This window comes from Rattus norvegicus, chromosome 4, assembly GCF_021556685.1.
Source record: "Rattus norvegicus strain SHRSP/BbbUtx chromosome 4, alternate assembly SHRSP_T2T, whole genome shotgun sequence".
Lineage (NCBI taxonomy): Eukaryota > Metazoa > Chordata > Mammalia > Rodentia > Muridae > Rattus > Rattus norvegicus.
This window is the reverse complement of record NC_141537.1, coordinates 147,326,172-147,353,114: the sequence shown is the minus strand read 5'-3', so window position 1 is coordinate 147,353,114 and position 26,943 is coordinate 147,326,172. Positions and strand designations below refer to the sequence as shown.

The 26,943-nt window shown below is 44.0% G+C and overlaps 1 long non-coding RNA gene across 2 annotated transcripts; it reads left to right on the top strand.

Moving 5' to 3' along the window:
* The first annotated feature begins 55 nt into the window (after positions 1–55).
* Positions 56–25,671, top strand: LOC102548337 (uncharacterized). 2 transcript variants are annotated; one of them, XR_015686949.1, is made up of 4 exons: positions 56–117; positions 3,691–3,844; positions 11,374–11,506; positions 25,273–25,671. It is a non-coding gene; the product is annotated as an uncharacterized LOC102548337 (long non-coding RNA). The 2 variants fall into 2 exon arrangements; XR_015686948.1 differs by having other exon boundaries at positions 3,691–3,901.
* Positions 25,672–26,943: the final 1,272 nt, after the last annotated feature.

Here is a 26,943-nt window from a genome sequence, read left to right as displayed (position 1 = left end):
TTGGGGGTCAGGGTGCTCCCGCGCACGGCGTGGGCGAGTGTGCGCGTAAAGTTGTGCGCAGTTGGTTGCACTCTGAACCGGAACAGGAAGAGCGGCCGGCCGGTCCCCTGCCCGGAGGTAACCTCTGCGGAGGGCGCTCTCGTAGGGATCGCTGCATCATTTGTTGAGTTGCCTTTGCCTTAAGTAGCGAGCATTTGGATGAGACTGGGACTTGATTCCTTTTTTAAGGCCAGAGAAACCGAGTCTAAAGAGATTCTTTTCCCCCCCACACTCATTTTGCACAAAACTTTTTACTTGGAATTTGTTTTTTGAGATGGACGTCTCACTATGCAGCTCTGACTGGCCTGCTCGCCATGTCGACCAGGCTGTCCTGGAAATCACAGATATCCTTTGTTTGACTCGAGAATGCTGGGATTACAGGTGTGTGCCACCATACCCGACTTGATTTCTGAAAGGGCCAGCAAGCTGGGCTGTGACTAGAGTACAGCCAGAGCCTAGTCTGTGGTTTTCAAACTGCTTTTTTTATGTTGGCAGTTATTACACTATTTCATGTTTTTCCTTGTATTTCGAAGGTTATGTTTCATATATTTTAGTTACATTTACTTCATGTGTGTGGAGGGAGCTTGTGTGCCACACCTGAGGTCACAGGACAATTGCAGAAGTTGGTTCTCTTCCGCCATGTGGGTGCTCAAGTAATCAGGATTGGTAGCAAGTGCCTTTACCATCTAAGACGTCTCACCAGCCCCAAATGTAACATTTTAAAAGAGGCAACTTATAACACAACAAAAAGAGACAGCCGAATTTAAGAGGGAAAAAGCGATGGTGAAGAGATGGCTCAGTGATTAAGGCCTGCTCTTCCATAGAATTAAAGTTTGGTTCCCAGCCCTCACCCACATCAGGCTGCTCACAATGCCTGTAACTTCAGTTCAGGGGATCTGACGTCCGAGTCTGGCTCCAAGGGCACTGCAACACTGCGTGCATGATGCAAACATTCTCTCTCTGCCTCTCCCCTCACCTCACCAAATTTTTTCTTTTAGTTTTAAGTTTCAGTGGTGGCAGCAGCTATAGAGGCATGGAGCCACGCTGTCCTTATCAGCAGGGACAATGAGAAAGTTAAAACTAGATCCTTGCCTTGGATGCAGTGAGAAGGCTTGGAACCAGCCAGTATAACACAGTGTTGTAGTTTACTTAAAAAAAAAAAAAAAAAAAAAGAGGTCTGACATAGATGGCCCAGCAGGTAAAAGGTGTCTGTCATCAAGCCTCACCCATTCTGGTCACCAATTCTGGTCACCCTGAATTCCATCCCCAGGACCCACATTGTGGAAGGAGAGAACAGGCTCCCATAGGTGGCCCCTGACCTCCACAAGTGTGCCACGAGAACCTTACCTTCATAAATAGATGTTTGGGGAGAGGGTGGAAGCCAGATAGTGAGGCGTACACCTTTAATCTCAGCACTTGAGAGGCAGAAGCAGGTGAATCTCTGAGTTCGAGACCAGCCTGGTCTACAGAGTGAGTTCCAGGACAGCCAGGGCTACACAGACAGGAAAAAAAGAAGGAAGGGGAAAAAAAAAAAAAGCTGGAGAAATTGCTCAGCAGTTAAGAGCACTGACTGCTCTTCCAGAGGTCCTGAGTACAATTCCCAGCAACCACATGGTGGCTCACAACCATCTGTAATGAGATCTGATGCCCTCTTCCGGCTATCTGGTGACGGTGTACTCAAATACATTAAATAAATAAATCTTTCAAAAAAAAGTCCCGGGTTAAAAAACAAAACAAAAAAAGTAAAGAGCACCTGGAAGCATGGTGTAGGCCTCTCAAAAAAGAGCAAACTTCATTAAAGACAGTGTTAGCATAGGAAGCCTAGGGCATCTCAAATGGAAAAGAAAGCTTTTACCTTTATTTTTCATAAATGAGATTATAGGATGCTTCAGAAGTACTTAGGATGGAATTACAGTCTGTTAAAACCAGAAGCCACTAGGGTTCTAAAGGGGATCAGGACACGCCCTTTACTAAATGGAGTTTCTGGTGAGAGTTCTAGAAAATTATAGGTTCAGAGATGGAAAGGGAGAAAGACCTCAAGCAGTTGCTAGTTGTTTTGGAATTTGTGATTCCCAGCTGTTGAGAGGCTCCTTTTGCTTCTCAGGTCCTTGTAATTTCTCCTTTCTGTCCCGCTTCACAAAGAACTTTCATCAGAGCTTTTGGAAAAGGTACACAGAAGACCAATATAAGTACACGAATCAATGGTCTGCATCACCAATCATTAGGGAAATGTAGATTAACACTAACTTGATAATTACTCAAAAGGCAAGTTTGAAAAGCAAAAATCACCTCTCATGTTAGAGCAAGGATGTGGAGCAATGAAATCTCGCTGCTGTCAATGCGAACTGCTCCAACCATATTAGGATTCAGTTTATCTTTTCTGAAAAAGGTGTAACATATATTCACCATATTACCCATTCCACCAGCAAGCATATACGCAGAAGTGGAAACGTGTTCAAACAAATTGTTCACAAACACAGTGCATATAGCCTCCAACTAGAAACAGCCTAAATATCCACGAGGTGTTTGCACAGCAGGTTAGTACTTAGTCATTAAAAAGTACTGACGAAACTCTTTTTATTTTGTGGTGCCTGATAGCAAACCCAGTGCTTTGCATGTGCTAGGTAAGCACTCTACCATAAGCTGCTTCCTAAAATGTACTGAAGGACAGCGTGCTACAGCATGGACAAACCTGGGTGACATGTTAACTGAAAGAAGCTGGGTGCAAAAGACCACAGAGAGGCTGGGTGATAGTGACCTTTTTATCCTAGCATGTGAGAGACCATAGGTCCAGTCCCCTGTGACACACACACACACACACACACACAGAGAGAGAGAGAGAGAGAGAGAGAGAGAGAGAGAGAGAGAGAGAGAGAGAGAGAGAGCGCAAGCACAAACACAAACACATACCGAAAACCCACAGATTACAATTCCACTTATATTCAGTGTCTAGAAAAAGGTGAATACGGGGAGTGAGAAAGCAGGTTAGTATTGCTTGGGGTTAGAAGGAATTGGAGTGATGGGTAAAGGTTACTGGCTTTTCAAAGGATGTGAATGTTCTGCCGTTAGGTAGTAAAGGTAAGTTACACGCCTTTGTAAATGTACTAAGAAACAATGAATAATACACTTTAATAAAATTGTAAGTTTCATGTGAGTTTTATCTGGATGGAGGAAGCTCTGGATCTTATGAGAGGTTCACGTACAGTTTCTTCATCTGCAAAGTCATACTTCCCTCCTAGCATTGTTGGGAGACTTAAGTGAGATTAACACATTGCCAGCTACATGATAAATAAATGGCATTCTTAATAATAATTAAACAGTAGCTGGTGAAATGGCTCCGCATGTGGGAGTCCCACCACCAAACATGATGATCTGAGTTCCAGCCTCTGGACTTCGATGGTGTGGGGAGAAAACCAACTTCCACAGGTTGCCCTCTGACCTCCAGTGCTGATGGAGTTATATGTGTGTACACTGCACGCGCACGCGCGCATGCACGCGCACGCGCACACACACACACACACACACAATAATGGAAAAAATCAATGTAAATAAGATTATTAAATTCTGGTCAAATATTTATGTGTAAAAGTCTTTTATGTTGTTTATTTTTTTCTAAAAATGTACTCATTTGCTTATTTATTCTTATCTTAGGACTGTAAAAGGCAGTGAATATGGAGTTCCCTACTCCCCAGTTGTGAGGATAAATGGCCAGGCGGGAGAGATAACTCAGCACAGACCGAGACCTTAACATACTGAAGGATCAAAATACTGAAGAGACATTCTCTGGGCCTCAATGCCATCGCCTGTATGTCTAGTGTGTGTCTTTACACTGTCTAATAAGGTTCCACGAGTCGTATGTCAGGTCTGTCAATTTAGGCAACACTATACTGACCATTTATTATATGTCAGACATTTTTTAGGCCCTAGGTATACAGCAGTGGAGGGCAAGGGAGAGATCCTTAGGTGTCTGAAATATATTCTAATGAAAAAAGATAGCATGATAAACAATATATGGTAATGACATTCTTTGAGAATCAGTATTATGAAAAAAAAAAAAAAACTGTCAGGGTTGGAGTGTTCGAGATAGAGGGGAAAATTCATTGCTACTCCAGCAGGACAAGAAAGACCTCTTTGATAAGTCACAGAGCAGAGTCTGGAGCTTTCCAGAGCAGGTTCACAGTGTACAGATGGTTTAGAATTAACTAAGATACTTCTTAGGCTGAGGAAAATGGAGGAGTCAAATGTAACGAGAAGGGCAATGTTCACAATGCCTTACAGGTAAAAGCACACCGTTCCCGGGCTAGAAAGCTGCCTTTGTGGTGAGGACTACTTGCTGCTATTGTAGAACCAGAGGTCAGTTTCCAACACCAACATCGGATGGTTCACAGTCACTCTCAGCTCCAAGGGACCTGATACAGTCTTCTGGTCTCCAGACACAGCCACATACACACATGTACATACACACATTAAAAAAAAATAAAACTCGGGGTTGGGGATTTAGCTCAGTGGGAGAGCGCTTGCCTAGGAAGCGCAAGGCCCTGGGTTCGATCCCCAGCTCCGAAAAAAAAGAACCAAAAAAAAAAAAAAAAAACTCTAAAAATTCACCACTTTGGGACTGGGAGTATAGCTCAGTTGGCAAAGTGTTTGCTTCGTTTGCAAACTGGAGTTCATCTCCAGGATGTGGTGATGGTGCAGGCTTGTGATCCTAGCTCTTGGGAGATAGAGATTCAAGGTCATCCTCAGATACATGACAACTCAACTGGAACTATCTGATACCTTGTTTCAAACCCAAAAAAAGCAAACAACAAAATCTACCACTCTGGAGCCTATTATGAAAACAGTAACTAGACCATTTCTGTGGCCCAAGTAAGAGGTGATGATACTCAAACTTTAATTTTAGGGTTGGACATGGTGAGAGGTGTCAAGTTCTGATATATTCAGAAGGAATAGCAGTCATTGCTGATAGACTGGTTGTGGTTTCCAAAAGAAGATAAAAGAGGAAGTGTGTGGCCAGGCCTAACAAATTTGCTGTTTTAGACCAACCACATTCTGCTGATAGGTCCAAATGCTAAGAAACTTACACCAAAACGCCACCCATGAAGCCAACAGCATATTTTATTTCTAGTCTAGCTTATTAGAAAGATGAATATAATTTTAGTTTGTAGCATAAAGAACCCAAATATATGCTGTAAAAATAATGACTAAAATGGATCCTTGGTAGAAAGTGCCTATTTTGAATAAGTTACAGATATGTATAAAAACTGTAGCCTCTAGTTTGTAGCTCACAGTAGTGGTTCTATTAAGTTAAAGTTGGGCTGGAGAGATGGCTCAGTGGTTAGGAGCACTGACTGCTCTTCCAGAGGTCCTGAGTTCAATTCCCAGCAACCACATGGTGGCTCATAACCATCTGTAATGGGATCCGATGCCCTCTTCTGGTGTGTCTGAAGATAACAACATTATACCCACATACATGAAATAAATCTTAACAAAAAAAAAAAAAAAAAAGAAAAGAAAAAAGTCAAAGTCATCTCCAAATAAGCGAGTATGCCTTTACATGTTTTACATCTCTGTGTGTGTGCACGTACCTGCTTATTCTGTCACACCTGTGGAGGTCAGGGGACAAATGGCAGGGATTCATTCTCCCCCTCCACCATGTGGGTCCCAGCAAAGGAACTCAGGTAACCAAGGTTAGCAGCCTGCCTTTACTCCCTGAGCCATTTCTCTATCCTGCTTAAATTCTGTATAACTTAGATTAGACACAGAGCATCAAGTTTAAAGCTCAAAAGAAGCTGTCCCCAGGAACTTAGAGATCTGGTTTACACTAATATCCTCTTGCCGTTTCTTTCCCTTTTCAATTAATTGATTTATTTACTGACAGTACTAGACTTGAGTCCAGGGTCTCATGTGTGCTATGCTCCGTCACTGAGCCACTTCTCTGCTCCAGGATATTTGGTCACACCGTGACCCCCAAGGTTGTGTTATTTGCTGGGAAAACTTCCTAGTTGTAGTGTGGCTTACCCTTTAGCTTTAATCCCTTTGGCTGCAATACAGACATGCCCTTAGTGCACACCTTTAATCCCAAGGAATGAAAGTAAAGTTTGTTTGTAGAAGGAAGAAGCCATATTTGAAAGTGATATTAATTGGGTGGCAGACAGTGATGAATCAGAGAAAGATCTGACAGAATAGAATATGCCCAACTCTCACGAGAAGAGAGAGGAAAAAGAGGCTACTTAGAGAGCAGCACAGAGAAAGGGGAAGGAGTCAGTTTTACCAGGAGAGTTTTACAGGGACAGGTTGAAGAGAGAACAAACTAGACATAGGTTAAGACTGGATGGGCCAGGCAACAAGAAGGAGCTGGAAGAGTAGAACAGATTGCCAGAGTTAGTATGAGGCCAAGCAAAGCAATTCAAGAGCGGCTGAGAGAAGTCAGGTTGAATCAGTCAGCTTGGAGAGGCGTTTGAGTCAGAATAGCTGAGTTGAACCAGCCAGTCGAAGATCAGAAAGAACAAGAAAGGGCGGGTTTATTCAGCAGCAAGTCTCAGGGGCTGAAAACATTCTAAGCCTAGATAAGATTGCACAGAGGCTGGAAACTTCCAAGACTAGGCCTAGGAAAGCAGATGGAGGCAGAAAGCCTCAGAGACAATTTCTTCAGACAAATAAAAATTACTTTATACCAGCCTATTCTTTAAATAATGTATTATTATTGTCAAAGAGAGGGAGAGAGAGAGGTCGGGTTTCTCCTTCTGCTCTGTGTAGATTCCGGGGATTGAACTCATGTTACTAGACTTGCTTGGCAAGCGTTCTGCCCCATAAACCATCTTACTAGCCCCCTTCATCCGTTCTATCATTCTATGCTGCTGCTGCTGCTGTTGCTGCTGCTGCTGCTGCTGGTAGTGGTGGTGATATGAAGATGATGGTGATGGTGGTGGTGGTGGTAGTGGTGGTGGTGGTGGTGGTGGTGATGTCGATGATGGTGATGGTGATGGTGGTGGTGGTGATGATGATGTGGTGGTGGTGATGATGGTGGTGGTGGTGGTGGTGGTGGTGGTGGTGGTGGTGGTGGTGGTGGTGATGGTGGTGGTGATGTGTGTTTACATGTTATGGCTTGTTTGGAGGCCTGAGGATCATTTCGTAGAGTTGGTTCATTTCACCTTTATGTGGATTCCAGGGATCAAACTCAGATTGGGAAACTTCAGTAGCAAGGACTTTTGCTTCCAAGCTATCTCACACCCCAGGTCATTCTTAACGTAAAGCAAGGTGGCGGTTAGAAAACCACACAGTGCGTCCATCTCTCGTGTAGACACAAGAATTACTAGCTCTGTGCATTGCCAGGGTTGTTGTTTGGTTGGGTGGTTTCAGTTTAGTTCTGTTTTGTTTTCCGGTTACCTTCATGCCTCCAAACAACGTTTCCTTGCTTATAAATACTATCCCTTGCTTTTTGGTATTATTTGGTACTTGTCCATGTTTTCTACGGATTGTGGAGTGGTTCCTCAGTTGACTTTAACTTTTCCTTTATCCTAGTTTGTCTCTCTCTGTCATTACAGCTATAGCCCCCAAGAATTTATGTCTTAATGTTACATTTAACTTTAAGTGATACATATGTTTGAAACCTGTTTGTTTATTTATTTTTACAGTCTCATTCAGTAGCACTGGTTGGCCTAGAACTCATGGTCTTCCTGCTTCTGCCTCCCAGGTAATGAAATCACAAGTGTGCACTACCACACCCAGCTATGTCCTGTCAACAGTCTGTAGCAGTTCTCTGTCCTCTGTGCTGTAAGGTGAGGGCTTTATTAGCATTCTTGGCCTTCGATCCACATCTCCTCCCTTCTTTGTCCCTCTTGTCCATTTTGTTAAGAGATCCCGCCTGGCAGGTTGGGTTCCTGTGGGGATGTAACTGAAGGAAGGATGTGCCTGCACCTGCTTCTGTCTCAGGGAGCAGCTGAAATTCCATCTCCCCAAAGCAGCCTTCTGGGAACCTCTCTGGGAAAGGAGAGATGCGGCTACAATCCTATGAACGAAACAGCAGCCTCGTAGTCCATGAACCTTCACCTAAAGACCTTTGTCCTGCCGGGCGTTGACAACTAGGGGGAAAACAATCAGCTCTGGCCGTGTGCTGAACGAGCACTGGTTTATTTGCTTTTCCCACGCCCTTTCAAGCCAAAGGCAGTAAAACTTCTTCAGTAATATGACCCCTGTGAGAACTCCGAAAGGCATTAGTGACATCGCAGTGGATTTTTCAGAGTAAAGTGTGTGGATTTTCTCAGTTCTTCAGCAATTGCATAGTAACAAGCAGGTTGATCTGAAGTCACTTCTTCATTTTAAAGGAACTGTATTTTTACTGCAGTTGATGTATAGAAGGGGGATAAAGAAGGCGACGAGCCAGGCAGTGAAACAGCTCTGCCACCTAGCGGTTCCTCGAGCTGGAACACTTTGGCATTTCAAAGCACGAGGAGGTGAGGGGATTGAGCTAGTACAGGAAACAAATGCAGCAAATGACCTAACCTGGAAACTTCTATTTCCTCTTCCAATTGTCCAGTCAGAGATGAAAGAGACTGGCAAAGGAAATGGTGTCGGTAAACATGGATGGCCACCAGGTCTCTATCACAGAGTAATAGCTAGCTGCAAAGGGGACTCGAGGTGCAACAAAGGAGCAGACACAGGTCAAACTTGTGACAGTCTCTTTGGGAGTTGTCACTGCAGCAGTATTGGGGTCAGAGGCAAAGCTGACTGAGGCAGTGTCCACGGGGACAATGGGACAGTGACGAAGTCATAAGGACTTAGGCCACAGGAGCTCTCAGCACAGTGGTCTAGAGGCTGCAGTACACTGCTTGATTCAAGGCAAATAACTAGGACACTCAGGTTAACAATAGTAGGCAGTCCTTAGGCATGGCAGTAAACTCATTCCAAATGCCTCAATAGATTCCCAAATTCAAAGATACTGAATTTTTTTATAGAATGGCATAGAACTGACTTGAGGGTATCGGCCTGTATACTTTAAGGCATCCCTACATTGTAAATTCTATGTAAGTAGTCTGTACATGGGTAGTAAAGGTGTAATTGAAAAGAAGAATCCTTTCTGGCTGAGTCAATGAATGTAGAACCCATGAGAAAAGAGAGCTATCTGCATGTGTGTCCAGGCAGGGTCTTATCTCAGCGTTGTTTTAACTGTACATATCGTTATCAATCCCATTATTAAGGTGGTAAAACTGAGGCTAACTAGCCCAGTCATGGAGACAATGAGTCAGAACCAGCATTCAATTACAAACCAAAGTAATTTGCACCCCAGCATCTGAACTGCATCTTAAGTACTTTGTTTTCCCATCTTCTCAGAGGGAAAGGAACGCTGGCTTCTTTCCATCTAACCACTGCCCTCTCCTTTGAAAGACAGCTGTAAAGGGGTGATGAGCCACTCCTAGACCTGATGCCTGCGTTTCGGGGGTTATTTAGTCAGCCCAGCCTGGGGTTCCCTTAATCATACAACATGAGGGGAAATGGCGAATGTCTCATAAGTGGCTGTGAATAGTCACTGAAGTAATATAAAGGTTCTACAAAAATGGCTTCCAACAATCCTGGTATCCCTGCTTTCAACAAGGGGCATTGCCTGGGCTGGGTTTATGGCTCGCTTTGGCCTCTGGATTTGATTTGCTTCTCTAGAATGTGGCAATGTGGCAATATGACATGACCAATTCCAAGTGTGGGTCACGAGAGGCCTGGTAGCTTCTGTGTTTACTCTCTGTACTGTTCTTGCTACTTACTATGTGAGGAAGCCAAGCCTAAAGAATCTGTTTCGGGTCAGGGTCTGGTTTCCTTTAGATCCTCTTCCCTTGTGCTGATTGGGTTTTCGTCAATGTGGAACGACCTAGAGTCTTTTGGGAAGAGGGACCCTCAACGAGGAATTGCCTCCATCAGACTGGCCTAGAGCCACCTCTTTGGAGTCATTTGCTTGATTAATGATTGATGGCACTACCCCTGGGCCGGTGGGCCTGGGCTGTATAAGAAAGCAAACTGAGCAAACCGTGGAGAGCAAACCAGTAAGCAGCATCCCTCCATGGCCTCTGCTTCATTTCCTACCTCTAGGTTTCTAACTTGAGTTCCTGTCTTAGCTTCTCTCAGTGATAGACAGTGAGCCTTAAGTTGAAATAGACTGTGTTCTTCCCAAGTCATAGTATTATTACAGCAACTGAAGCAAAACTAGAAGAATTTTTCAATGTTTTTTCTTTCCTATATATTTGTCCCTGTCTTTCTGTTCCTATATATGGTTTTCCTCTTCTCTTCTTACTTTTTATTCTTCACTCTCTTTTCTGTTGCCAGGGATTAGACCAGGGCTTTGTGTATGCTGAGCACACATTCTGCCACTGGCCTGTACCTCCTGACGTTCCTATCTCCATTTCTTATTGGGATAACTAAATAAGCTATCCTCACTGAGAGGTAAACTCCATGTAGGACATGTGTAATGACTGCATTGAATTAAACAATGGGTGTAGAGCAATGTTTAACATAGATATGCTCACTAGCTGAAACAATCCAGTACTGGAATAAACCAGTCACATTATCTCTTAAAATGTTTGCTTACTTTTAGCCTACTTTTATTTAATGTTCCTTTCCTCCTCCTCTTCCTCTTCTTCCTCCTCCTCTTACTCCTCCTCCTCCTCCTCCTCCTCTTCCTCCTCTTCCTTCCCCTCTCTCTCTCTCTCTCTCCCCCCCCCCGCCCCCACCCCATGTCTTGCTATGTAGCACAGCAGCACAGGGTGGCCTCAGATTCATTACATAACCCAGTTTTATCATTTCTGTGATTTAAGAAAAAATGCTGAAAATGTATCTGTAAATCATGGTTGCTTGTAATTTTATTGCATATAAAACCATATAAAACTCTGCTGTTTGGAGCCGGAGAGATGGCTCAGTGGTTAAGAGCACTGGCTGCTCTTCCAGAGGACCCAGATTTGATTCCCAGCGCCCACGTGGGAATGGGAACTATCTGTAACTGCATATTTTGGGCGATATGACACCCTCATCTGGCCATGTGTTGCACAGACATACATGCAGATGAAACACCTATACATATAAAAGAAAATACAGCATTTAAACAAACAAACAAACAAACAAACAAAGAACCCTCTGCCATTGAGGAGAGGTCTGTTCTGGCGCTTGGGAAAACTTCAGTCAGAGGTTTCCATGAGTGGAATGGTGGGAAAGCCTGAGAGGGACCTGACCGAACATGTCTGTTAGCGTGTGGGTGTTTCTAGTGTCTGCTGGTGAGTAACTGCTCCTCTTGGCAGTGGAAATGCGAACCGAGTCGGGTAGGATTAATTAGCCAATCTTCTCCTCTTTTTCTAGATTAAAGAGTGGAAATGCACAGATGTGCAGCACAGCCATCCTTTCTCAGGCCACTTCTGTTAAGAACCTCTCGAAATGCAAGCTGGGTTGGCTGAACTCATATTTTATATCCTCTCCTAAGCTGTTTGTCAAGGTAATCATATACATTTTAGAAGCATGTCTTCCCAGGGCGAGATGGGAAAAGCAGTATTGATCTGCTAGCTGGATCATATGCACAGTCACCTGTATTTCCGTGCACAGGCCCTGAGGTAGGAAGGTCCTGCTTCTCTCTTCTACTAGCCTTTCGTCTTCAGAGGCACAGCACTGTGACTGCAGGCTAGTGGCTACAAGATAACTCACCCGAGTACCGAGCAATATTATCACAGTTCTCAACACAGCCGACCTCTTAGCTCTGCTAGTGTTAAACAGAGCAGCACATGCATTCTTCTGTCACCTAAGAACTGTGTTGTGGAAGTCAAGGTAGACGAAAGCACAAGTCTCTGACCTTCCCTGTCACCTTCCCGAAAGATTGCTTTCGGCTCCTTCCTTCCCCAAAGCATCTGATCATCTTAGGGGTCAGGCTTCTTTATACATAAACTAACCTAATTTCAGGGAAGAGATATTTTGAGTCATTTAGACTATTGGACTCTAAACTATACCTGCTGACCCCATTCTCCCTAGGCTGGCTCAGGACTTGGTAACAACAGAAGACAAGAGAGGAGCTGGCATGGTAGCAAACCTTTACTTAGCTCCAGCACTTTGACCTAGGGGGCAGAGGCAGACAGACCTCTGTGAGTCTGAGGCCAGCCTGGTCTACATATGAGTTCCAGGACAAGCAAGATGGGAGAGAGAGAGAAAGAGAGGGAGGGAGGGAGGGAGAGAGAGAGAGAGAGAGACAGAGAGAGAGGTGAGCTAAGCAAGAACATCATGGCATTTATGCATGAACAAAATGATCAAAAAGAGGAAAACAAAGTTATTTGAGGAGGAAGAGGAGAAACACCTGTGGAGGAGGCAAAAAGAGTCTTCTGAAGGACCGGAAACCCCCACAACCTATGTTCTCACATGTGCAGCGGAGAATTAGCACCATTGCCAAACTTCCTGAGCAATCGAGCATTTAAACACTTGGCAGTACCTCTTCTTTCCCTGCAAACATAAATGCTTAATCACCCTTAATAATTAACAGAGGAAGCTATTAAATACTTAGTCATGTGTGGAAAACGAAAGTCCTTGGTCTTACATGCTGTTTGCTTTAAGAATCAAAATTTGATTATTTTAATTTGGGGTGGGGGGAGAACTAATCCCGGGGACTCATGCATCCGTATAGGCAAACACCACTGAGCTGTATCCCAGCCCTTAAAAACAATTTCTTTTGGGACAGATTTTACTAAGTGGCTGAGACTGGACTGAAAGCCCTCTGTATTCCAGACAGTATTTGAATTTTCAGTCATCTTGTCTTAGCTTCCCAAGGAGGGGGGATTATAGACCTGTACCACCAAACTTGGCTATATTTTCACATTAAAAATATTTGTTATCTACGTGCGTGTGTGTGTGCGTGCGTGTGTGCGTGCATGCCTGCCTGCCTGCCTCTGTGTGTTCTTTTCAGGGTTACTATTGCTGTGATGGAGCACAATGACCAGAACAATGTGAGGAAGAGAAGCTTTACTCCGCTTACACTTCTACATCGCAATTCACCACCGAAGGAAGTCAGGACTGGGACATAAGCAGGGCAAGAATCTGTTGATAGGAGCCGATGCAGAGGCCGTGGAGGGATTCCACTTACTGGCTTGCTTCTCATGGCTTGCTCAGCCAGCTTTCTTATAGAAGCCAGGACCACCAGTTCAGGGATGGCTGATATCACCCACAATGGCCTGGGCCCGCCCCCATCACTAATTAAGAAAATGCTGCCAGTAGGGCATTTTCTCAATTGAGGTTCCCTCCTGAATTTAGCTTGTGTCAGGTTGGCATACAGATAGCCAGCTCAGGGTGTATATACACACAGGTGTCCAAGGAGGCCAGAGGAGGGCATTGGATAACCTGGACCTGGAGTAACAGGCAGTGGCGAGCTGCCCTATGTGACTGTTGGGAACTGAATTCTGTAATGGGAGACATTGTCTGGATGTCTGTGAATGCCTTATTTCTGAGCCTTCTCTGCTTTTCTGTACTTGAACCTAAAACTTTCTTCCTAGTTTCTGGCAACCGTCTAAGTTGCACATCACAGTGATCTCCCACAGTGGGAATGTAGTGTGGTCAAACCTTTCTGTCAGAGTGTTGGCCAACAGCTTCAGGGTTTTAAGAAGGTGCAGCATCTCTGGCTTTCCCAATCCCACAGGGAGAAAACATGAATATGATCATGAACTATGCATAAAGATGTTTGTTACAGTATATTTTTCTAAGATTAGGAAATACAGAGACATAATGGTGCTAATCATAAGATGGTACAGTTTAATAATGAAAACAAAGAGACTTACTGACATAGAAATTAATAACAAGACTAATTTTAAAAATAGGACATACAAGAATGTGTGTGATATAATCCTTTCCATCTGAAGAGGTATGCCCATTGAGGAAAAATGGCTGAAATGTGTGTGTGTGTGTGTGTGTGTGTGTGTGTGTGTGTGTGTGTGTATGTATATATATATATATATATATATATATATATATATATATATATATATATCAAACATCTGTAACAATATTTTTCCAAGATGTCTACAGTAGGTTTACTTCAACAAAAATTTTTAAAAAATGTTTGCATTACTGGGAACAAAAAAAAATACCTTGGCAGAAGTTAGAGATGAACAAGGGATGCTGGATTACAGCAGTTCAGGTGAGAAGCACTGTGAGTGAGAAACAAGGATTTGCTGGTAGAGGTGACTCAGAAATTGTGTGGACATACCCAGTACTCCTACCTATGAGATCAGTACTCCTATGAGAACAATAAACATAGGCCACGCCTGCAAGCTGGTGATAAAGTTAGTCTTTCAAAAGATGGGGTATGATTCATTGTCGCCCTTGCAGTGCTTCAAATACGTGTTTAAAGAAACATAGCTATCTTTGATGATTTTGGCTTTCAAACTTGTTTAACGGAACTGATGGAGGTCCAGGTGATGACCAGAATATGAGGACGGTGGGACTGGAAGGAAGTAATGAATTCAGTTTGAGAAACACAAGGTGTGAGGGGTTTGTGGGGCCTGTACTAAGCTGTCACTGTCTGGAACCCAGGTGTCTGCTCTGTAGGCACAGAACACAGAATCAGGAGTTTACATAATGGGTGCAAATCATAGTTAAAGCAGATAGGTAAAACTGAGGCGATACCCAGGCTTCTTGGAAGTGCACAGTAAAAGGAGCTGTGCAGGGGGTGTTACTGCTGAGTGCTTTGGGCAAGACAGGGGAGGCCACTGAGAAGGCTAAACAGAAGTAGGGAGCTAGGCCAGCCTGTAGTCAACTAGTCTGGGTTCAGGGCTCGACAAGACTGACCAGCTGGGCCAACTCTATGTTGCTTTCCTTTCAGCTTATGAGGACACCAGCAGGTTAGCATACAGCAAGCACAGTGACCAGTGCTCAGTTCTCCAAGGAGCTGTCACCACAGTCTGGGGTTAGGGAAGCCCCTTTTGTGTCTGATCTCTATTCACTGCCCTTCAGGGTGGGGATCACTCAAGTGTCTAAGTGCTTAGGATGGTTCCTGGTAGCGCCACTGGTACATGTGTGGTTTTTTTTTTTTTTTTTCCGGAGCTGGGGGTCAAACCCAGGGCCTTGCGCTTCCTAGGCAAGCGCTCTACCACTGAGCTAAATCCCCAATCCCGCATGTGTGGTTTTAAAGATTCCTACCTTTCCTTGTGTGCCTGGCTTGACAATGGCATACCAACAGTGGCCAGAGAGTTGAGAAGGAAAAGGAGGTCACCAGAGGAGAGAGTAAGAGGGAATTGTCCACATAGCAGATGTTGGAGAGGTCAAGTGCCACAGAGATAAAAATCCCCTACTTGGCCACTTAGAGGCGGTTGATAGTTGTATACACAGGGTCCCACCAGGTCCTTTTCATGTATGTGTTGGTGGGGTTTATGTGTGTACAAAATGCATTGGTGCACATTTTGCATGTATGCAGAAGCACCTGCACTTGTTCATGGTGAGGCCTGAGGGACAGGTATCACTTTCATCTTCCACCTTATTCATTGAATTGAAGTCTCTCAGTCAAACCCAGAACTGGCCTATCTGGCTAGTCTTAATAGCCAGTTTGCTCTGGGGATCTCTGTCCCCACCTTCCACAACTACAATTACAGGCAGGCCACTACTCCCTCCTGACAGTCACTTGGGTTCTGGACATCCAAACGCCGGTCCTCACACTTGTAGAGTCAGCACCTAACCATTGAGCTGTCTCCACAGCACTGGTTTTCATTTTTGTAAAAGAGAAACACAGTATTTATCTTAGCTTCTCAACTTTACTTTAAATTTAGATATAGCAATACTACTATGGTTAGCAGAATGTTGAGAAAACTCTGATTTAGAGGTCTGAGCAGTTTGGGGGGAAGGACTCCATCCGTGTGTGCTCTGTAGGTTGATGAGAAAACTCAGCACACATCTTTTGGGTTCACTGGTGAATTTAAGTTGACATTTGTAGCCATACTTCAATTTATGATTAGCAGAAGGCTTGGTACCCATTTTTCTTCCCTCAAAGGAGTCTCTGAATGGGGAAGGCATGTGTTAGAAGCACTGAGATGGGAGTGATGGCTCTTTGGTATAATTGGGCCAGCAGACTTTCTGCTTGGCGTCTCCTGCTTCCGCCATTTGAAATTCCCCTTGACCACAGGCATAGTGCTCCATTTGCTTCCACTGTCATACCCAGCTTTCACTGGGCCACTGATTTCCAGACTGCTCATCACTCACTGACCACACTGTCTGCTAGCCTCCTCTACATGCTGATCAGCACACAGCTCATTGGCTACAGCCTGTGTTGGTGGCGGCCTCTTCCCTCAGAAGGCCAGTCTCCAATCTCTTTCATGCTCTCAGGCATCTGAAAGACACACTTTCTCATGGGTATGTGCTTGTAGTTGAGCTCTGAGCTCTAGAGACACAGCTTACTGTTTTATGTATTTTTGCCATAGGAAACATGGGAGGAACAGTCTTACTGGGTTGAGGATAACCAGGCAATGTCCCTTTAGCATCTACAACATGCTGCTCTGACTAGCTCACCGCTATGACTTAATCGTTTGTCTCCCTCCATATTCCCATTCATATGGTGAAGTCCTAATCCCCAATAAGACTCTCTCTGAAGGGGTTGGGGATTTAGCTCAGTGGTAGAGCGCTTGCCTAGGAAGCGCAAGGCCCTGGGTTCGGTCCCCAGCTCTGAAAAAAAGAACCAAAAAAAAAAAAAAAAAAAAAAAAGACTCTCTCTGAAGATTGTGGTTTTTTTGTTTTGTTTTTTTTTTGTTTTTTTTGTTTTTTAAGAAGATAACTAATCTTAAGTGACAAGAAATGAGGTACTAATTGTGTGGGTCCCTGTCTGTCTGTCTGTCTGTCTATCTTCTATCTATTTATCTATCTATTCACTTGTCCCATGCAAACCAAGAGAGTCCTCACCAAAAACTAATCTCCAGAGCTGTGAGAAAATAATTTTCTCTCACTTAAGTCATTTGGTCTATGGTGCTTGGTTATGGCAGCCCAGGCTGAGTGAGACATTCATTTGCAAATCTTTTTCATTCATGATGGCCCCCTTGATTCCTCTGACAGTCTAGACTTTTTCTTTTTGAGGAACTTCTCAGTCCATCACCTCAGGTCATATAGTCCAGTCATGAACTGAACTTGGCACCTCTTTTACAGGACTCATGTCTCATGCATGTCAAGGAATTGGGCTGGGTACCAGTGTTATTGTTCCCACACTTCCCCAGTATATGAGAAACATGTGCTATCTCAAGTCACATGATAGAATCCGGGAGAGGTGAATGGCCCTCGGGTCTACAGGATGAACACGGTCTTGTAGAACATCCAGTTAACCTTACATGGGTTGAATACAAAGAAAGCTTTGAACCAGGTTTATGAGCACAGGAGTATACTTACTGGGTTTCTGTGAAGCAGAATGAAAGCATTAGGGATGCTTAGACTCTTCTAGAAGGGATGAGGCTGCTCCTTCTTGTCTGTCAAGTTAGCCTCCTTTAGGGCTCCACGCTGAAGCAACACAGATATCCCTATCTTCTCCCATCTGCTGTTGTTTATTACGATTTTCCGTCTGCTCCGAAGCAGGAGTGGGCAGAGAGGACTGAGGGGGAATCATGTGCTCTTTTAAAGGATGGAACCAAATATTAAATCCATAAACAAAACGGATTGAAGGGGAAAGAGTGAGTCGGAAATGATGACAGCAATGAGTGTCACCCTGGTGGAGGACCACCTTACAGGTGCCAACAGAGTGTTCGGTGATATATGTGGCTGTCCCTTACGGATGCCTCAAATCCAATCAGCATGATGGGATTCTTGAACTGCTGGTGCTTTGCCGCTCTCTGCTGCGCCCCCTTCCATTGTTCGCGCCCATCTAGCCCTTACGGTCATTTATACAGTGCAAGCTGATGACCCGTGGTGAGATTTCCCTTCCCTCTGCTGATAATGACCCTGTCACTCCAGGTTCCTGTTTCAGTGGAGCGTGAAGAGAGCTAGGCTGACTGATTGAGACTGAGCTGGAGTGAAATAGGGTTTCACTCAAGGGTCCATTAGCTTTTCAACATAATTGGCTCAGAGAGGGTGAAAACGAGTTCCTCGAGGAGGCTGCTTCTCAGGGTCAGCTTGCGAACCAGCATTTCCTGGGTCAGAGATATTGTATTTGGCCCACACTAGGCTTGAAACATCTAAAATGGGGATTTTTCCTGCTTTCCTTTAAAATCAAAGGGATCCTGGATCCATACCTGTTCCTGGGACTAGTGTTGGGTCGCCTGTTGTCCTTTGGTGAGGATGTGGCCACTACCCATGTGCTTGCCCTCATTTTACTGCTGCTCAGGCTCATGTTGGCTGTCACGAACGCTTGCTTGGATCTGTGTGCTTTGTTTGTCAAAAATAAAGAAACCAGCATTTACTGAGTGCTTTCTACACATGAACCATTGTGCCTTGTAATTTGCACAAATTACCTCTAAATCTTTTTAAGAATCCAGCGAGCTTTTTTAGAGGGGGTGGGGGTGTTTTGTTTTGTTTTGTTTTTTTGAGACAGGATTTCTCTGTGTAACCCTGGCTGTCATGGAATTTGCTCTGTTGACGGGCCAGGCCTCTAGCTATCAGAGATCTTCCTGCTTCTGCCTCCTGAGTGCTGGGATTAAAGGTGTACACCACCACTGCCCCACCAAATCCAGTGAGATTTAATCTCCATGACTACAGGGACCATCTTTTGCCACTGTAAGAGGACACTATGCCTAGCATAAGTGGAGCTACAAGGCAGGAGCTCAGAAGCATGTGTTGCAAAAATGCATAAATAATCAAGAAGACATTTTCATAAATAAGGAAGCCAAGGCCCAAAGTAGTTCAACAAGTTGATCAGAATTCAGATGGCTGGTGGGGGAAGCGGGGCACAGCTCGGATTCATAGAAGAGTATGGAGGAGAAGGGGAAAGGCCTTGGACCACCGTGGCTATGCATACAGAAGGCACACTTACTGAACTGATTGACAGTGATGCCCGGCATGTCCTCATTGGTACATTGAAAAGATTGCAAGGTTTTGTTTTAGTTTATAAATCTCCATCTGAAAGCTGATGGTTTTAGGTATCCAGAGCTTCAAGATTCTCCAAAGGGAAGATTATGTTTTACATGCAACAGGAAGAGTGTAATGTTTCTGTCCACAATCAACCTGGGCTGCATACATGGAGTCTGAGGCTTCCTTTACTGGAGGATGGTGCTTTCTACTGCCACAGTGCACAGAGATATATCAGAAACCTTCTTTATACAATCCACAAGAGTCCCCAAGGCTGGCTTAAAAGGCATAGCCTTTTCAAAGAGAAGGGGGAGTATTCTGGCCGAAGGAGAGAGGGTAAAGGTGACTTAGTTTCCAACTCAGTGCTGATGAATCCCAAGCTGGCGAGTCATTTTGATGTCTCACAGACAAATATCACAATTCAGAAAACTGCTGTATCCTCAAGTTGCACATCAAAAAAGGACATATTTTGTGTGTGTACACGTGTGCAGCGGTGCATGCATGTTGGGGATGTTGGGGTCAAATTCAGGGCCTCCCTCAGATAGGCACACACTCTACCACTAAGCTACACACCTAGCCTAATATGCCATACTTTTGTTCCCAAACCAGATTTTCTCCACCCCCCCCCCCCCCCCCCCGTCTATCTGTGGCTATTTATTCTTTCATTTCATAAGCTCCAAAGTTTGGGATTTTCTATCATTTTTTTCTCTTTATAAACTATATATTCAAATACTTTTCCATCAAATATCTCATCATATTCCTCCTCTCCTCCGTCCCACTCAAGGACAGCCTCTATACTTCAGATACGGCTGGGCTCTGTGTTTCTAGGCTCTTTCCTTTAATATCATTATATACTACCGTCAGATTCCTCTAAAACATCATGCCTCAACCCACGTCCCGAGTCTGTGTTATCTTCTCATGGCTTGGCATAGCATTTCCCAATGTGTGCTATGCAACACTTCAGCTCTGTGGGAAAGGAATAGGTGTTAAGTGAAAAACAGATTCTGGGATCAAACGCTAATGTTGAGAAAGTTATGAGTCACTTCTTTCCCGAGGGATGATTCATAGCTTTGATATGTTAATGTGCCTTATTACACAGCCTTCCTCAAGACGTGTGCTTTCACGGAGGCCTTTTTGGTAGAGAATTTCACTGGCCTTGATCCTCATGAAAAGCATTTGGGAAATACTGGTCCACCAATTCAAGTCCACACTCCCTGTGATGATTAATTTTACGTGTCAACTTGTCGGGACCATGGAATGCCTAAATATTTGGTCATCCATTATTTGGGGTATGTTTCTAGATGGTTCTAGCACTGAAATTGGTACACTTAGTAAAGCATATCCTTCTGCCTAAATTGAACAAAAAGACTAACAGGCAACTTTACTTGCCTGGCTACCTTTGGGCTGGAATGTTTTTTATTTTTTTTTTCTTTTTTCTCTCTGAACATCTGTTCTTCTTGGACCTCCAATTCCCCTTACAGATCTCTTATTATTTATTCTTACTGTGCATTTTTTGGTTCAGGTGTGTATGCTAGAGCATGCATGTGGAGGTTTGAGCACAGCTGTATGGAAAAGATTCTCTCCTTTTGCTTTATACGGATTCCAGAGATTGGACTCAGGTCATGAGTCTTGCCTTGCAAACACTTTACCTGCCATGCCCTCTCCCTGGCCCTCACCTTGCAGATCCTGAACCTTGGTGATCATGCAAGCTAATTCCTGTGAGTACGTATAAACACATAGACAGTCTCTGATTTATGAGAATTAGGCTTGTGATTGTTTGACCCTAAGATGGGTTTTATCAGGACGTAACTCCCATTGTGCTCCATGGAAGGAAACTGGAAATGAGCTGTTGCAAGAATGAATCTCTGGCTGGGATGAGACTCAGGGGTTAACCTGTGGAGGCCCTGAGCTAGATCCATAGCACTGGGGCAGGGGGAATGAGGTGGGGAGGTGGGATTCAACCTTTAATTCAAGGCCCAAGTGAAGTCCAATCGCTGCAGCTTAGAGTCATTTTCAGAGCAATTAAGATCCTGAAGGGTCTGCTGTACTCAGGGTACATAAGTCAGGTTCTCTGCGAGTGGGGATCTGGCATGAGTAGTATGTTAAGTTCTCCAGGTGTTTCCAGGACATAAACATGGTTTAAAATCAGTGCAGGTTGTCCTGATGCCTGGACCCCATCCTCAGTGTCTACTCAGTAGATTTGGGGTGGGCCCAAGAATTTGCATTTCTAACAGTTCTTGTGTGCTGCTGGCCTGGGGGGGGGGTATCTCACCTTGAGAGACTCTGTCGAGAAGGATCAGGGACCCAGGTCCCTAATGTAGACTCTGTGGAGTGAGGAAAACCTGGTAGGAGGCACATTAAAGGAGTAGCTGAAAGCATTACTTTGCATAGTAGCTACCAATTGGGGCCAGGCTTGGTGGCAGGTGCCGTTACCCATTGAATCAGTTCCACACAGTGTTTTTTTGCTAAAAATCAGTTAATCTTTTGAAACCAGAGATTTACTTATACATAGGCCTGGGATTGTAGCTCAGTTGGCAGAGTGCCTGTGTACCATGCAAGAAACCTTAGGCTTTATCCCTAGCCCGGCATGAAATGGACATAGTGGTGCACTCCTGCAATGCCAGCACTCGGGAGGTAAAGGTAGGAGGTTCCAGAGTCCACAGTCATCCATGGCTACAAAGCAAGTTGGAGGTCACCCTTGCCTACATGAGACAGTGTCTCAGTAAATAATAAACAAATAAATAACACCCCCCCCCAAAAAGGCCTAGGCCTCAGTAAACCTTTCAAATGAAGGTAGTCATACCAGTTAATACAGAAAAACTAATTAACTAGTAAAATGGTGGAAAGTGAAAGAAAAAATATTGGCTCAGGACCTCCAAGACCAAGTTCTCAGCACAAAGGAGATTTCTTTGTCCCAGAGGAACAGAGGGCAGGGAATCAGAGACAGACACAGGAGATAGAGGAAGAACAGGAAGGAAACAGGGGAGAAAGGGAAGGGGTATTTGGCCCCATGGGACAAAGGACTGCCTCTGGATAGAGAGGAGACAGACTAGGCACATAGGAAAATGGCAGTTTATAAAGGTACAAGGAGAAATCTGTGTTAGGATGAGGTGTTTAATTTTAATTGGATATGCTAATTAGGTGAGCCAAAGAGGGCTTTTGATTGCTGGACTTCAATACTTCGATAGCTGGACTTTGGTGGTTAGCCTCAGGAGGAAATGGACCTTGGGGGTTAGCTTTAGGAATGTAGTCTTAAGAGTTTTTAGCCAGGCAGAGGGAATGGGGGAGAAGGGCAAGGCGCTTGGGCTGGCCAGAGTCCCTTCAGAAACAGTATAGTAATTTTGATATCAGCTACTAAGTTGCAGGGTAACTTGTCACACAACAATAGCTAGCAGACAGAATTAGCAGAATCCCCATGGAACTACAATTTTTATGGCAAAAGCCCAGGCTCTAGCAGCTTTGGCAGGCTAAGATCAAGTCATTGGTAATGAGGAGACCAACAGCCTGAGGAATTTCCCCCTTAGAGACCTCCAATGAACAAAGTCAGATTCTTGACCACATTGAAGAAAAGAATTTCAGGACAAGCCAGTGTGAAACCAAGATAGCAGTGTTAAAAAATGTGAAGAGAGTGAGAGACACGTCAGGGTAATGCACATCCACGAGAAATAGGTGTGAGCTATGTGTCTTTGCAATGATATACTATTTATGTAATTTGGTGGTTTTCTAAGTTACTTAAAGTTAAGTTCTCTAAGTTACTAAGTTATTTAAAAGTTGTAATTTTTAAAAACAATTTAGTTTTATTCTTCTTAAATTATGTGTATAAATTTGTGCCCATACCTGGGTCTGTGCCTATAGATGCTACTGCACAGAGTCCAGAAGAGGTTGTCAGATCCCCCAGAGACGGAGTTACAGGGGACTTTGAACTGCCAGATGTGGGTACTGGACTCAGGTTCTCTCTTCAACACCCAGCCATCTCTCAAGGTCTTTGAAGAAAGTAGTTTACAACAAGGTTTAAACATCAACAAAGTTTAAAAATTAAGTAAAAATAGACAAGCTGATTTAATTATTCTTCTTAAAGAATTTTCCTTAGTAAATGAACTGATAAGGTGTTTTGTGAGTTATCTATTGGAACTTAGGAGGAGAGAGGAAGAATAGAACAGTTACATTCATGGCCACAAGCATTCAGGCCCTAAGCAAACACTTCTGTTTTCACTGTGTTTATTGGGCTTATGAGGAGTGTGGGTAACCCTAAAATAGCTTCTTTCCAGAGTGTGGGTGACCCCTAAATAGCTTCTTCAGTGAAATGTCCCATCCTAGCCTGGATAAAGAACTCCCAAAGGCTGTGTAGATGGTCTTCCCCTTCAGAGATAACTGTGCTTTGTGAATATTCTCATTTCTCAGGAGACCACATGCAGGGTCAGGGGTAGGGGGTTGGGGAAGGGGCAGAAATATATATCACTGGTCAAGTGTGATACCTAGAGGGAGAGTGCCTGGAGCCTTAGTTGAGGGGTCTTGCTGACTGTCAGTCAGTAAGCAGATGAATCACCAGCCTGGCCTTACCCTGGGGACACTGGATGAAAAACATTCAAGCCCTCCCTTTTGTTTGTTCTCTTTTTCTTTTTTTTTAAAAAATAGATTCATTCATTTTATTTTGCATGTGTGTGTGTGGCCTGCATGTCTGTTTGTGCATCACAGGCATGCTTGCTGTCTACAGAGGTCAGAGAGGGCATCATATCCCTTGGAACTGGAGTGATGATTGGATGTAAAACACCATGTGGGGGACTGGAAATCAGAAATAAGTGATCTTAAGCACTAAGTCATCTTGTCAGCCCCTCAAAGCATAGTCTATAACCATTATCCCAGTGACTCTGCTTGTCAGGTCAGGTGGAATTACATTCCCATGGTGCCCATGAAGAGAGTCTGAGAATCAGAGAGCCAAGGGACATCCTAGAGCTACACAGTAACAGAAGGAACAAGTCACTCTCTGCTTAGTCTGGGGCTTCCTTCCTTCCTTCCATCTGGGAAGCCAACTGTTAATTTTCCTAGGCCAAGAGGCTTGAGCCATCAAAGCCCAACTCTGCAAGTCAGCCAGTGAGCAGGATGTCTTTGGGCAGGATAGGTGGCTCAGCAGGTAAAGGTATTCGCTACGTGAGCCTGGAGACCTGAGTTTGTTCCCACGAACCGACTCCACTGATTACAGAGTTCACCTCTGATCTCCACACATGTGCTCACATACGCACATCATGTCCCCCATGTAATAAGTACATAAGTAAATGAATTTTAAGAGAAATAGGGTGGCTGTGAAATGGCTCTGTAGGTAAAGGTCTTTTGATCCCTGGAACCACATGGTGGAACAACTGACTCCTGACTCCTATGCTTGCTCTCTGATCTCTATATAAATACAGTGGCATGTATTTACACTTACACACACACAGTACATATTAATAAACATATACTTAGATATATATTAATTAAATATATTAAATTATACATTACACAAACCATATATTTGATTATCATATAATTAATATTATATTACACTATGCTAATATTATATATGCTAATATATAATTATATATTGATCATATTATAAAATGAACACACACACACACACACACACACACACACAGACACACATAAAGAGACTAGAGGGTAAGCATGGAAGTCAGTTGTTTTCCCACCCTGTGGTCCCAGGGATCAAATGCAGGCCTTCCAGTTTAGCAGCAAAGACCTTAACCATCTCACAGCTACCCTATTTTTCAAAAAATTTATATACTTATTTATATATAATAAATATACATTAACTGTTATATACAATGTATAATAATTATATAATTGCATATATATATACATATAAAAAAGAAGGGGAACCCTCTGTCCTGTGTTTCTCTCTGGGAACGTTTCTCTGACTAGCACATAGAAGCCCTAATGAGCCAGTGCTCCTCTGCCATTACCGTCTATTTCCAGAGCATCCCATGCTGCTGCTCTCCTCCCCGGCCAGGATGGTAATCTCTGATTGACCATCCGATATGGCATCTGTAGCTCTGTCCCAGCACATCACATCATCTTCGTCTCTTCTGTGTCTCCACTCTTTTAGATCTTGGGTGCTTTATTTTAGAGTGCCTGGGCTTCCTAGAGTGGCTTCAGTCTAGACTCTAGAGTGGCTGAGTGACTGATTGAATAGAGCTGAAATTCAGTGACATAGTTGCAAGATATGTTCAATTACACTAAAGCTTTTCTTTTAACTCTTTTATTTGGCAGTAATTACAGACTCCCGGGACTTCGGAATCTAAATCTACACACATGTTCTGGTTTGATCGCTACAGTGTTAGTGCCGGGAGGCAGGTGCTGTTATCAATGTCCTTATCTTCATATTTAAATGAGTGCCTGAGAATTTCCTTCCCATCGGAGATCCTGAGGTGGTGACTACAAGTTTTCCATTTTCCATCCAACAGCTGATTGTCGTTTCTATAGGGCTGGGGGTGGAACCCAGGGCCTTGTGTACTAGGCAAGAGTTCTGTTACTGAGCTACGGCCCCAGCCCCTAACAAACAGCTGACAGTTATTTGCTTTTCTTTCTTTCTTCTGACGTGTTTTCTCTTTGATGACAGAGCCCAAATCACGCTAAGATCTGACATGTAATAAACATCCAGTAACTGTTGATTTAAATTGAATTTCTGCTTTAGTAACTTAGAAGATATATATATAGGACTACTCTCTGGCAGAATGTTTGAAAATGTCATTTGGAAGTTGTGTATGGGCTGGCAAGGTGACTCAGCAGGAAAAGACACTTGCTGTGCAAGCTTGGTGAACTGAGTTCGATTCCCAGAACCCATGTAAAGGTGTAAGGAGAGAGCTGACCTTACAAAGTTGTCCTTTGACCTCCACACTTGGCTCCCTTTCCCCAGCCACCAATACATAACAAATAGGTTTAAAAGTTGTCGGGGTTGGGGCTGGGGATTTAGCTCAGTGGTAGAGCGCTTACCTAGGAAGCGCAAGGCCCTGGGTTCGGTCCCCAGCTCCAAAAAAAAAAGAAAAAAGAAAAAAAAAAGTTGTCTGGGAGTTGAGTGTGGGGTGCGCTCAGTGGCAGAATGCTTGCTCTGCACTCCATCGACATCCCTAAAAAAATCCCTAAACAAAGTCCCAGTGGTTATCTAGGATTCTAATCTATTATACTCTGATTGGTGACCAAATTTACCCTTATTCTTTAATCAAAACAGATTGGGGGTCAGGGTGGGGAAAGAGATAGACAGAGAGAATCAGAGTGAGGTGGAGAGGTCAGGGGTCTGAGAAAAGAGGTGAGTGAAATCTCTGCACAGGGGACCCTGCCTGAGAGAGGCAGAGGAGTGCAGGCTGTCCAATGGGGGGCAGCTTTGCTAATGGTGTGGGGCAAGGCAGAACGGAGGGGATTGAGAGTCAGGAAGAGGAGGGACCAGAGGGTGACTGAAACCAACGAGGAAGCAAGTCTAGAAATAAGAAAAATGGAGAGACCAAGAGGCTGCTGGGTTGACCAGAGCGGCTGCGGAACCACCTAGTGAGGCCAGGGAAACCAGGATCTCCTCATTTCAGCCTAGCCACCTCCAGAACATTTGATTGGTGCTTTTATCATCATCTGTGCTTCTCTTTTATAAAAACAAAAGGAAAAGTGTTTTTCAGTGAATGATTACTAATTTTAAGGCTGTCACCATCGACACAATGTGCTGGTATTCTAAAAACTGACCATAGCTGTCCTGTCACTGACAAGCAAGATTTTTTTCCTTACTGTTGCACCTCCTGATTTTGAGAGGGAACTACTCATGCAGAAGACATGTCTCCTGGAAGGAGTGGTGGGTTCTGAACCGTGTTTGGAGTGAGCAGGATTGCCTGGTCTAGGGCCATTCATATCTGTTAAGAGTGGCAGCTCCAGTAACAGTCTGTCTCCTGCTCCTTGCAC